The 14,925-nt window shown below is 41.4% G+C and overlaps 1 protein-coding gene across 1 annotated transcript in view; it reads right to left on the bottom strand.

Annotated features, from left to right (window-relative positions):
* UNC13C (unc-13 homolog C) overlaps positions 1–14,925 on the bottom strand; it is a 1,503,140-nt gene that overhangs the window by 1,276,630 nt on the left and 211,585 nt on the right. The window lies entirely within an intron of this gene.

Here is a 14,925-nt window from a genome sequence, read left to right as displayed (position 1 = left end):
AGATGTAGCCCAACTATAGCCCAATGACAGAATGTCCCAGAGTGTTCTAAAGAACAACTAGAGCGCGAACAGTCTTACTTATGACAAAAGTATGGCACACCTGAAGTCATCTTGATTGGAATAAAGTGTTAACACTTAAAACATTTAATTTGCAAAGGAACAAAATGAGGGGGTTCATTTTGCCATAGAAATTATGATTAGTGCTGAAGAAAGAAAAATTAGGGCACATTTTGAGTGACTTCTCAAATCCTCTTATATTTCATTAAAAAAAACTCTGTTAGCAAAGCAGGCATTTGAGATTTAAAAAACCTTTTAATATATAAAAACGTTATCCGCTAATAGAATTAGCATTTAAAAAACCTTGCGAATTCACTGAAAAAACCATAGGTTTCAGGCCTTATATAGTTAGGAATTAGCATTTAAAAAACCTTTGAAATTCACTGAACAAACCATAGGTTTCAGGCCTTATATAGTTAGGAATTAGCATTTAAAAAAACCTTGCAAATTCACTGAAAAAAACATAGGTTTCAGGCCTTATATAGTTAGGAATTAGCATTTAAAAAACCTTTGAAATTCACTGAAAAAACCATAGGTTTCAGGAGTTATATAGTTAGGAATTAGCTTTTAGAAAACCTTTGAAATTCACTCAAAAAACTATAAGTTTTAGTGGTGTTATAGTTAGCTGGACATTTTACTCATACAAAACCATTGAAATTGCTCCTATATAGTTAGTTGTACTAACTATATTTCGCGCACCCGCAATCCACTGCTGATGATGTCACATATTAGATCATTCATGACATGGTCAGTGACATCATTGATGACATCTCAAATGACATCACTGATGACATCACTGATGACATCATCCACGTGACAATCACATACACCTTTTCATACACTATTACAATTTTTCTTCAATCTTTGTAAAATACAGAGTATCATATTTAAATCCATTGTCACAACAATACAAGTATCTAAAAATCCACTCAGTGATTCATAGATGTATACACACATCTAATCTCTTACCTATGGATTCACACATACATGCTGTCAATGAACAACAGAACACTATAAAAAATACTTATACATCTATATCGACATTAAACAACAGCACGCATCCTATTCACATATGAAGTCATTCTACTCACTTATGCAAACAATGGATCATACTTACATATTTACTTAGCAAAACACTTATACAAACACCACTTCTTCTATTCATTTAGATAGTAAGTCATACTTAGTGAATTATAAAATCATTATTACAAGTATACAGTTATCCAAACAGTCACTCACACAATCATTGTGTCTTATGTATACTTATTTATATACAACAACTGACACATACACTGCCTTTTATTTTTCTAGTTTGTTGGACCTGTACCATTGAGAAATATATTTGCTCATCACCACACCCATAAAGATATTCACTCACCCAAACAACTGTTAGCACATGTAGTTTTAACTTCATATATCTACTGAATCAACTATTCACACATCTTTGGACAGTCACACACCCCCCATCGAACCACACACACACTTTCACACTCCCATACAAATACTCAGTTACCTAATCAATAACTAATATAGACTTTCACATAGCTAGTAACCAACTGTAGAATCAGTTTACACAACAACTGACAAAGTGATACAGATATTCACACAGTTTAGTCACTATCCACTATATTTAGTGAGACATCATAAATTGGTCAAGTAAACAGTCAATTACACTGCTACTAAATCCTCCATCCAAATATTTATTTATATATATCCACTTATTCTTCAATGCAAATTGCTATATATATAATGCATATTAAAATAACGAAGCAAACCACATTCACTGGATGATGTCATCAGTGATGTCATCAGTGATGTCATTTGAGATGTCATCAGTGATGTCACTGACCATGTCATGAATGATCTAATATGTGACATCATCAGCAGTGGATTGCGGGTGCGCGAAATATAGTTAGTACAACTAACTATATAGGAGCAATTTCAATGGTTTTGTATGAGTAAAATGTCCAGCTAACTGTAACACCACTAAAACTTATAGTTTTTTGAGTGAATTTCAAAGGTTTTCTAAAAGCTAATTCCTAACTATATAACTCCTGAAACCTATTGTTTTTTCAGTGAATATATATATATATATATATATTTCCTCCAAGATGGTTCACCTTTTTGGGTTATGGCAGTGCTCCTCGTGGGTGCGGAACCCCGCGGCAGTACCACGCCGCTTTCAATTAACACACAATCCTTCCCCGAAGAAAGACAAAAGGGTCCCACTCCCGTAGATTTAAAAAATAATTTTTTTTTTATATATATTTTTTTATTTTAACAGTAAGACAAGAGCAGGCAATACATATATCAGGTGTTTTGCAGTAAAATACAGAACAGGGCCAGGCGGGGAAATATACAAACAATAATCACTGTAAGAAGTAAAAGGCCCATCACGGGGACACATAACGGAAATAGGAAATAAGCAATCTATTAAGCAATCAAAGCAATCCCACCCGCGTGACCTCGTCCACAATGTTACAGGATAATTAAGCCAGCGAAGACACCCGGACAATAAAGGATTCGTGAAAAATAAACAGCCCATCTCTCGTAGAAGGAAAAAGAAAAGACAAAATGGGCCATAGAACAAAAGAAGGCACAATAAAAAAAAAACACCCCTAACCCCCCACCCTGCACCCCTGCAATGGCTATGGCCTAACCCCACTAGCAGCGTGCCTGTCGCCCAAGAACTACCCTAAAGGAAGGGAAAAGAGAAAGCGGAGGAGGAGAAAGCAAACACACTCCCGGTCTCCCGTGCCCCCCACCAACAGCGACCACCCCGAGACATGGTAAAATCAATATTTAGCAATTATACAAACCAGTCAGGGGAGGATAAACAACAACCACCCAATTCTCGTCACAATATAGGCACAACCCCGGCATCGCTAAAAGCTATTTTATCGGAACCCAGCGATAAAGTTCAGCCCTGGCCAGTACGGTCCGTCATAAGAGTCTTTGCCACTCGAGCCGCCATTTTGAAGGAAAAGGCAAAGCGTCCACAAAAGTTCTTATCAGCACAGGAGGATCGAATACAGGATAAAAGTTCACGGCTCGAACGAGGAAAGGTGTCCAAAAACAGCGAGTATCCCAAACCATCACCAAGGAACTAGTAGCCACATGGAAGACCGTCTATAGATGCGTTAGGCGGCAGCAGGATCAGGCAAGAGACGCTAGCGAGAAGCACGGGCTGGCTTGTCGGTAATAGGGGACCGTCAAGGTTCATGAACTCCGGGTTATGCACGGGGACCTCGACCTCTGATGTGCAATGCACCGCTGGTACCATCTCGAGCTGGAAACCAAATCGAGGTGTCGTCCTCAGGTTCCAGGATACCGTCCACTTTCACCATCAGTGTCCGGAACACAGCGACTGTGTGCGAATGGAGCGCCCCAATGGCGGCTACAACGGCCTGCAGCGATGGCGCGCCTTCCGTCCGCTCCATCCCCTCTCAATAGGTGACAGAGCCGGACTTAAACACCGGAGGCCGGCTGCTCCGGAGTCGCAGCCACGCAAATCTGATATCAAGTAATGGGCGCTCCTCGTCTTACAGATTCATAAAGGGGTGGTGATGGACAGAGTATCTGAATTAAGCAGAACACTCCTACCCAGTCAAAGGATCAGGGCTTGATCCATCACCGTTTTTTCACTCACTGCACCACCCCAGCTCAGAACCTGGCTACATGCAAATTAGTCTGACCCTGGCCCAGTGCATCATGGGAACAGGGCAGACCAAACTACCAAGCCAATTCTTTACCGGAAAGGAAACAAGCTTCCGGGGACCGGTTTCTGGCATTACAGCCGTCTTCGGCCCAGCTTGCTTGAATCCTGATGGTGCAGTGAGCAAGGGACTCACATCTGAGCATACCCTTCCAATTCATAAAGGGGTGGTGATGGACAGAGTATCTGAATTAAGCAGAACACTCCTACCCAGTCAAAGGATCAGGGCTTGATCCATCACCGTTTTTTAGCTCACTGCACCACCCCAGCTCAGAACCTGGCTACATGCAAATTAGTCTGACCCTGGCCCAGTGCATCATGGGAACAGGGCAGACCAAACTACCAAGCCAATTCTTTACCGGAAAGGAAACAAGCTTCCGGGGACCGGTTTATGGCATTACAGCCGTCTTCGGCCCGGCTTGCTTGAATCCTCGTCTTACAGAACACACCTTTGCCGTCAGAGAGGGCCCCAGCCCGTCGACCCCGGGAGGGCAGCAAGGTCTCCGGGCACCGGACCCCCACCACAGCAGCCGGCGTGGCACGCTGGTGTGTCCTCGGTGTAGATCGTTCAAAGGATCGTCACAAAAAGTCAACAATTCAGGCACTCTTCGGGAGACCGGGCTCAGTCCAGGTCTCACGGCCGATGTTGTTCAACTCTGACCCGGATAGTCTAGAAATCGAGGCCCCGGCTTCCACACGTTGTTAGGCCGAGAATGGAAACACGGCGTATCTTTGTCAGCCGATGAGGTAGAAATCTCGGGATTGCACCTTTAGAAGCAGTAGACCTTCATAAACAAGGAAATCAGGTGTAAGGTCAGGATTGAAGACAGGATAATCGAGCTGCTGGCGGAGGTCAGCGGAGCCGGGAGCTTACGCGGCCATCTTGATTCGTAGCGTAGCTCCTCCCCGATTTTTTAATTTTTAAATTTTGTTTTTTTTATTTGGTCTTTCGCCTGGTGCCCTGCTTTTGAGAATGAGGAATTAAAACAAGAAAAATATTGTAAAATCTATGGGAGTGCGACCAATTTGTCTTTCTTTGGTGAAGGATTGAGTGGTAATATATATACATATATATATATATACATATATATATATATATATATATATATATATATATATATATATATATATATATATTACCTACTGGCGGTCGCCAGTAGGTATATATAGTTAGGATTTTTTCTCTATGGGTTTTTTGAAAATTCTATGTCTAATAACTTTGGCGTTTGTGGACGGAATCGGCTGAAATTTTCAGGAAAATGGCACATTTTGTTTCTGAGCAGCCCTTGAAAATTTGGGGGGGGTTCGTCCAGTGGGGGCCGAGAAAAAAGGGGGGTCCCAAAACGTGTTTTTAACATTGAGTTTTCCATAGGGCGGTTGGCCTCACTTTTAGCCCGAACGGCTGAATGGATTTGCACGAAACTTGGCAAAATTGTAGGGACTGGTAGCCCGATGTGCCTTTTGTAGGTCTCAATATATGTGCTCCAGTGGATTTTGAGAAATTAACGTTTAAAAAAAGATATATATCTGTAACAGCGGACCGGTTAGCGCTCTGGTTCGCGGACTTTTCGCGCAACGGAGCTTTGTGAAGCGAAGCTGATTGGTTCTCCGGCATCTGTCAACATTCCAAACAGTCCGTAGCGGCCGCCATCTTGTCTCTCGGTAGGATCGAGAGACAAGAGGAGGTCAAAACAAAGGGGGAAATAACTATAAGGGGGCATAGTAGATCCTCGCTGACCCCCTAGGTTTGATGTGGAGGTTTTAAAAGGGCCCCGCGGGGCAAAAAAAAATAATAATAATAATAATTGAACGGCTGAATGGATTTGCACGAAACTTGGCAAAATATTAGGGACTGGTAGCCCGATGTGCCTTTGCTAGGTCTCAATATATGTGCTCCAGTGGATTTTGAGAAATTAAAGTCCAAAAAATGATATATATCTGTAACAGCGCTCCGCTTCGCGTAACGGAGGTTTGCGAAGCTGATTGGTCATTCTGTCACTGGGCTATAGTTGGGCTACATCTGGCTGATATTTGGGCTACATTTGTTTTTTTGTGTGTCTGGCGGCCATCTTTGGGCTACATTGGGCTTCATTGGGCTACATTCGGCTAATTAGCAAATAGCTCATCGCAAACTAGGAATGGTAAAGAATCGCTATTTATTCCTTAAAGTTCGCTATTTAGGAAATGCAAAAAACTTTGATGATACATATGGCGGTTCATCTCTAACAAGATAAGAAGCATAGGGATACATTTATGATGACTGGCGCATCACCAGGGATGTGTTAGTCATTCTGTGCCGCTGTTCCGTCACCTATGGTGTGCTGCATTTACAATGCGGCGCATCATGGGGCAAAAACAGCACAGATGCGTGATGTATCTGTGCCGTAAAGGTGGCGCATTGCTGGAGTTGTATCGCAAGTGTGATGAAGCTCCAGCAAGGGTCGGGGGTGCCCCTGTCGCAGGGTTTCTGTTCTCACACAGAACTGTGGACAGAGGATTGGAACCTCGGCGAATTAGGGTGTCCCAAAACTCACGTTAGTAATCAAAAACTCCTTAGCAAGCTAGGTACAGTGTCACATTGGATATAACAAACTCTCAATGTTTAGACAATCCAGAATATGAACTTATAGTACCTCAGGATACGTGGAACTCATGAACAGTCGGTCGTTATATATTTCTTAGAAACCAGAACATGGAGTTAAGAAGAACACATGTGTATTTGAAATGTTTATTTACTAATGCCGTCTTCTCAGGCGTAGTACCTTAGATAATAAAAGTACACATATTATCAGTAGCAAAATTACCAGCATAGTTACTAGTACATAAAAAGTGAATGGTGATAGTATGTTAACATGCTGTAAATGAATAAGAGTTAGCAACACTTATAAGCAGCCGCGGGCCGTGGAGGGAGTTACGGTGAGGCAGGGAGGCGGGGAGGGGGAGAAGCAGGGTGGAGAATACAAGTACACATATTATCAGTAGCAAAATTACCAGCATAGTTACTAGTACATAAAAAGCGAATGGTGACAGTATGTTAACATGCTGTAAATGAATAAGAGTTAGCAACACTTATAAGCAGCCGCGGGCCGTGGAGGGAGTTACGGTGGGGCAGGGAGGCGGGGAGGGGGAGGGGCAAGGTAGAGAGGGCTCCACCCTGCTTCTCCCCCTCCCCGCCTCCCTGCCTCACCGTAACTCCCTCCACGGCCCGCGGCTGCTTATATCTCACCCTCCCTAATACACATATTATATTATTTGCTAAGAAGGTCTCTTTGTGTTGGTTTAGGGCGTGCCCATACTTTAGTGTCTTAGATTTGAAGGAATCACATCAGCATACACCAGCTCTCTCTTCATGTGAACCGCATCAACTGTTGTGTATGTGTGTTCGGCAAAGCAATATAAAACCCGCCTCATGCCCAGAATTGGCAGAAGTTGCACTTATGTTATGAGTATGAAGTCGTGGAGATCAGACCTCATAACAATTCTGTATCGTGTTGTTCTTGAAACTTTAGCACTCGCTGTACAGATATAGTTTAACAAGTAAAGCAGATAGTAGACCAATAACATATTATTCTCATGTAAACCACGATGAACTACTAGGTGGAAAGCTAAAGCAACAACTAAATGTCGTGTGCAGAAGTTGCAAAAAAGGAAAAATGGCGTTTAAACCGGTAATGAGCCCATGCTAACTTAACACGGTGTAAAGATATCCAGGACCTAGATGACACCTCCTCATGATCCGGAAACGAACTGAATAAGATAATAGAAGTGCCATCTCATGAGAGCAGATTGCAAGTTTATATGTGGACGGTCCGCAAGGTAAAGCATTAAAAACTAGGAAAATTCAATGCTAAAGAAAAATAAAACAGCCAAGTACTTTATCGAGTCTTAAGCCAATAGGCAAGGTAAATAATAAAAACTTGACAATTAAGTCAATGAATTGTCAATGAAATGCTAGTACTCAGCATATGAAACATGAAAAAGGTCTATGACATAACTGTGTATGCAAAATAAGCTGCAACAGCCTCCAACAGGAAGTCACCGTCTTCATCCGAAAACAGTTCAGCCATCCAATTTAAAAGCGGAAAAGAACATACGTGCTCTCCCAGCACCGGATCCTCTATCACCATCAGAGGACAGCTCGGTGGGTTTTCAAGAAAGCTGTGTTCCAAGAAAGACTGTGCTGCCGCCAGTAAATTCCAGGGACCAAGTAGTCCATGCATCAATGCCACAGCCATAATCCTTTCGCCAGGACAAATCAACTCGTGAGTAATGATAGGAGTCATCAGCTGATTAAAGTCGACGTCAGGAGAAACCGGTCCGCAGAGACACAAATCAATGGCCCAATCGAAATCACAGGTCAGGCAGTGAAATACAGGCTGGACACAGGTGAAGTAGGAGAACCGAAAAGATAATCCATATGCCGTGCTTAATATCGCCAACGGCATTGTGCCATAATATTCTAGCATGCGATTGCGGAACAGTGTCAGCAGCTGCAGGGTCGGAGGTTGCATAGGAGGGACATCCATATTTAAAAATGTAAAAAAGCACAAGAGCGTCCGCTGGTAATGCAAGTAAAAATGCAATCCACGAACCAGAGTGGAGAAAATGGAATGAAAGGGAGCAGGGATGACTCCAAAGATTTTCTCAAATGAAGTCACGAGACCACTGGTAACAACTTTAAAAAAGTGTGCCAGGGATTTTGTGGAGGATGCGTTAAAGATAGTCGGAAACATGTTGCTGAAATTGAAAGGCAAACCTGTGTACGGGTGTTCGCTATGTGAAGTACGAAAGTTTCACGGGCCGAACTCAAGGCCACCTCTCTCTGAGACAAAAGAGCTCTTATTCTTGTCATGCCGTTGAAACGTGTCCCAAGGTTGGTATTTGTGGCCAGATTGAAAACTCCCTATGTTCATGTGTGGGAGGAAATAGAACATTTCTGCAGCAAATAACCCGTTCACTTACTGTTACGATAAAAGGAATACTTTTAATTAACTCAGAACAATCTTCATTATTGAGCATCAAATAACTACCATTTTCCAACAACTTGAACGTGGGGATGATAGCAGGAACTGGCGTGCCTTGCAACACGCAAGCCATATTTGGTCGGTGTTTGTTGCATGAATCGTGTAACTGTATGTGCCTACACATTAGTGAATGATCTGGCGTCTCAGTGCATTCCTCTCCATTCAGATAAACTTCTTGATCATCTTTGAAACATCTGTATGTGTATGGAAGCGACCAGACCTCATGAACAAAAGCACTACCTAAAGGTTCATAAAGACCTATTGGTATATATTTCATACAATTTGAAAACTTATATAAAGCAAAAGGCAGCGTTATTAAACCGTGGATAAGGCATGTTGCCAAAAAACCCGCAATCCTCTGCTGATGATGTCACTGAGCATGTCATGAATGATGTAATATGTGACATCATCAGTAGTGGATTATGGGTAATAGTATCTCTAGTTTACTCCCCTATAGCTGTCTTTCTTTTAACATAAGTGTGTGTTTCCTTCCCTTATACTTACTGTTTTTGGTTCGCTTCCAGTTCGCGTACCAGCGAGCGAACTAGGAAGCGAACTAAGAGAAATAGAGGTTGGCACAGTTCCAAATATTGTACCAATTTTTTAATAACGGGGAGGTAGTTCTGAAAAGAACTTTTTTTTTTATTTTTCTGAACATTTTTTTACTGTAAGGTTCCCGATTCGCGAAGCGGGAACGAAGAAAAAAAAATATTTAAAAAAATAATTATTCATAAACATATAAAATATATTTTTGGATTTAAAGAAGAATAAATTTTACAGCTACAGATATTAGCTGTTAAAAAACCAATGAAATTCACTGAAAAAACCATAGGTTATAGACCATATATAGTTAGGAATTAGCATTTACAAAACCTTGAAAATTCACTGAAAAAACCATAGGTTATAGACCATATATAGTTAGGAATTAGCATTTACAAAACCTTATTTTACTCACACAAAACCATTGAAATTCCATATATAGTTAGTTGCACTAACTATATATCGCGCACCCGCAATCCACTGCTGATGATGTCACATATTACATCATTCATGACATGGTCAGTGACATCACTGATGACATCACTGATGACATCTCAAATGACATCACTGATGACATCACTGATGACATCTCATTTGACATCAATGACCACATCACTGATGATATCATTCATGTGACAATACAATGCATCTCCTCACATTTTAATATAACCTCTGTTTCACCCAGTGTTAAAAAGAGAGTATAATTTTTGAAACCATTGACACACCAATACTAGTTACTACATACGCACTCACTGATTGCTACGTCTACACACACCTTCACTCATTCACCCATACAATCATTCATACATACAATCACTCATCTTTACAACACTATCATATGCACTCATACACCTATACAGACACTCACAGTCTGCCACTCATCCATGGAGTTACTCACACACCTAGTCAGTCCTGTAAAGAATCAATGACACTTCCATTTTCTTGTCTATACAGTTAAACATAGAGCACCTTACATTTTCAAACATATACTAACACATACTTACCTTCTTATACAATCATTGATACAAGTACAGATTGATCTGCACAGAGTCACACACCTCCCAGCTAGCCACACACACACTCAGTCTCCCATACAAATACTTGGGCAATCAATCAATAACCCATATAGTTACTCATATAGCTACTGATCAACACATGCAGCAGTTTACAGAACAACAGACATAATGATGCACAAATTAAGACAGTTTAGTCACTAACCCATGCAGTCAGTGAGACACATTTAATCACTCACTCATACAGTCAGTCATGCACCTACTAAATCCTTCGTCCAGACACTTACACATCCACTCATTCTTCAATATGTAAGACATATTTAAACTTTATAGAAACAAAAAATCACTGGATGTTGTTATCAGTGATGTCATCAGTGATGTCATTTGAGATGTCATCAGTGATGTCATCAGTGATGTCACTGACCATGTCATGAATGATGTAATATGTGACATCATCAGCAGTGGATTGCGGGTGCGCGATATATAGTTAGTGCAACTAACTATATATGGAATTTCAATGGTTTTGTGTGAGTAAAATAAGGTTTTGTAAATGCTAATTCCTAACTATATATGGTCTATAACCTATGGTTTTTTCAGTGAATTTTCAAGGTTTTGTAAATGCTAATTCCTAACTATATATGGTCTATAACCTATGGTTTTTTCAGTGAATATATATATACATATATACATATATATATATATATATTCACTGAAAAAAATTTGTTTCAATGCCGTTATAGTTATAAATTAGCATTTAAAAGACCTTAGCATTTCACGGAACAAACCAAAGGTTTCAGGAACGTTATAGTTAGTTGGACATTTCATTGTACAAAACCAGAGAAATTCGGCCTTATAGTTAGTTGAGCTAACTATAACTTGCAGCCCGAAATGCAAGGCTGATGGCGCCACTCATGACATCATCAGTGATATCACTGATGACATCATCCAATGACTGTATGTTTCTGAAAAGTTTAAATATGTCTTATATATATATATTTTTATATATATATATGTCTTATATATATATATTTTTATATATATATATATATATATATATATATATATATATATATTACCTACTGGCGGTCGCCAGTAGGTATATATAGTTAGGATTTTTTCTCTATGGGTTTTTTGAAAATTCTATGTCTAATAACTTTGGCGTTTGTGGACGGAATCGGCTGAAATTTTCAGGAAAATGGCACATTTTGTTTCTGAGCAGCCCTTGAAAATTTGGGGGGGGTTCGTCCAGTGGGGGCCGAGAAAAAAGGGGGGTCCCAAAACGTGTTTTTAACATTGAGTTTTCCATAGGGCGGTTGGCCTCACTTTTAGCCCGAACGGCTGAATGGATTTGCACGAAACTTGGCAAAATTGTAGGGACTGGTAGCCCGATGTGCCTTTTGTAGGTCTCAATATATGTGCTCCAGTGGATTTTGAGAAATTAACGTTTAAAAAAAGATATATATCTGTAACAGCGGACCGGTTAGCGCTCTGGTTCGCGGACTTTTCGCGCAACGGAGCTTTGTGAAGCGAAGCTGATTGGTTCTCCGGCGTCTGTCAACATTCCAAACAGTCCGTAGCGGCCGCCATCTTGTCTCTCGGTAGGATCGAGAGACAAGAGGAGGTCAAAACAAAGGGGGAAATAACTATAAGGGGGCATAGTAGATCCTCGCTGACCCCCTAGGTTTGATGTGGAGGTTTTAAAAGGGCCCCGCGGGGCAAAAAAAAATAATAAAAATAATAATCGAACGGCTGAATGGATTTGCACGAAACTTGGCAAAATATTAGGGACTGGTAGCCCGATGTGCCTTTGCTAGGTCTCAATATATGTGCTCCAGTGGATTTTGAGAAATTAACGTTCAAAAAAAGATATATATCTGTAACAGCGCTCCGCTTCGCGTAACGGAGGTTTGCGAAGCTGATTGGTCATTCTGTCACTGGGCTATAGTTGGGCTACATCTGGCTGATATTTGGGCTACATTTGTTTTTTTGTGTGTCTGGCGGCCATCTTTGGGCTACATTGGGCTACATTGGGCTTCATTGGGCTACATTCGGCTAATTAGCAAATAGCTCATCGCAAACTAGGAATGGTAAAGAATCGCTATTTATTCCTTAAAGTTCGCTATTTAGGAAATGCAAATAACTTTGATGATACATATGGCGGTTCATCTCTAACAAGATAAGAAGCATAGGGATAGATTTATGATGACTGGCGCATCACCAGGGATGTGTTAGTCATTCTGTGCCGCTGTTCCGTCACCTATGGTGTGCTGCATTTACAATGCGGCGCATCACGGGGCAAAAACAGCACAGATGCGTGATGTATCTGTGCCGTAAAGGTGGCGCATTGCTGGAGTTGTATCGCAAGTGTGATGAAGCTCCAGCAAGGGTCGGGGGTGCCCCTGTCGCAGGGTTTCTGTTCTCACACAGAACTGTGGACAGAGGATTGGAACCTCGGCGAATTAGGGTGTCCCAAAACTCACGTTAGTAATCAAAAACTATTTAGCAAGCTAGGTACAGTGTCACATTGGATATAACAAACTCTCAATGTTTAGACAATCCAGAATATGAACTTATAGTACCTCAGGATACGTGGAACTCATGAACAGTCGGTCGTTATATATTTCTTAGAAACCAGAACATGGAGTTAAGAAGAACACATGTGTATTTGAAATGTTTATTTACTAATGCCGTCTTCTCAGGCGTAGTACCTTAGATAATAAAAGTACACATATTATCAGTAGCAAAATTACCAGCATAGTTACTAGTACATAAAAAGTGAATGGTGATAGTATGTTAACATGCTGTAAATGAATAAGAGTTAGCAACACTTATAAGCAGCCGCGGGCCGTGGAGGGAGTTACGGTGAGGCAGGGAGGCGGGGAGGGGGAGAAGCAGGGTGGAGAATACAAGTACACATATTATCAGTAGCAAAATTACCAGCATAGTTACTAGTACATAAAAAGCGAATGGTGACAGTATGTTAACATGCTGTAAATGAATAAGAGTTAGCAACACTTATAAGCAGCCGCGGGCCGTGGAGGGAGTTACGGTGGGGCAGGGAGGCGGGGAGGGGGAGGGGCAAGGTAGAGAGGGCTCCACCCTGCTTCTCCCCCTCCCCGCCTCCCTGCCTCACCGTAACTCCCTCCACGGCCCGCGGCTGCTTATATCTCACCCTCCCTAATACACATATTATATTATTTGCTAAGAAGGTCTCTTTGTGTTGGTTTAGGGCGTGCCCATACTTTAGTGTCTTAGATTTGAAGGAATCACATCAGCATACACCAGCTCTCTCTTCATGTGAACCGCATCAACTGTTGTGTATGTGTGTTCGGCAAAGCAATATAAAACCCGCCTCATGCCCAGAATTGGCAGAAGTTGCACTTATGTTATGAGTATGAAGTCGTGGAGATCAGACCTCATAACAATTCTGTATCGTGTTGTTCTTGAAACTTTAGCACTCGCTGTACAGATATAGTTTAACAAGTAAAGCAGATAGTAGACCAATAACATATTATTCTCATGTAAACCACGATGAACTACTAGGTGGAAAGCTAAAGCAACAACTAAATGTCGTGTGCAGAAGTTGCAAAAAAGGAAAAATGGCGTTTAAACCGGTAATGAGCCCATGCTAACTTAACACGGTGTAAAGATATCCAGGACCTAGATGACACCTCCCCATGATCCGGAAACGAACTGAATAAGATAATAGAAGTGCCATCTCATGAGAGCAGATTGCAAGTTTATATGTGGACGGTCCGCAAGGTAAAGCATTAAAAACTAGGAAAATTCAATGCTAAAGAAAAATAAAACAGCCAAGTACTTTATCGAGTCTTAAGCCAATAGGCAAGGTAAATAATAAAAACTTGACAATTAAGTCAATGAATTGTCAATGAAATGCTAGTACTCAGCATATGAAACATGAAAAAGGTCTATGACATAACTGTGTATGCAAAATAAGCTGCAACAGCCTCCAACAGGAAGTCACCGTCTTCATCCGAAAACAGTTCAGCCATCCAATTTAAAAGCGGAAAAGAACATACGTGCTCTCCCAGCACCGGATCCTCTATCACCATCAGAGGACAGCTCGGTGGGTTTTCAAGAAAGCTGTGTTCCAAGAAAGACTGTGCTGCCGCCAGTAAATTCCAGGGACCAAGTAGTCCATGCATCAATGCCACAGCCATAATCCTTTCGCCAGGACAAACCAACTCGTGAGTAATGATAGGAGTCATCAGCTGATTAAAGTCGACGTCAGGAGAAACCGGTCCGCAGAGACACAAATCAATGGCCCAATCGAAATCACAGGTCAGGCAGTGAAATACAGGCTGGACACAGGTGAAGTAGGAGAACCGAAAAGATAATCCATATGCCGTGCTTAATATCGCCAACGGCATTGTGCCATAATATTCTAGCATGCGATTGCGGAACAGTGTCAGCAGCTGCAGGGTCGGAGGTTGCATAGGAGGGACATCCATATTTAAAAATGTAAAAAAGCACAAGAGCGTCCGCTGGTAATGCAAGTAAAAATGCAATCCACGAACCAGAGTGGAGAAAATGGAATGAAAGGGAGCAGGGATGA

The sequence above is a fragment of the Lissotriton helveticus genome, chromosome 3_2 (assembly GCF_964261635.1).
Source record: "Lissotriton helveticus chromosome 3_2, aLisHel1.1, whole genome shotgun sequence".
In the NCBI taxonomy this organism is placed as follows: Eukaryota; Metazoa; Chordata; class Amphibia; order Caudata; family Salamandridae; genus Lissotriton; species Lissotriton helveticus.
Note: the sequence above shows the minus strand (reverse complement) of the source record. Positions and strands in the feature narration are given on the sequence as shown.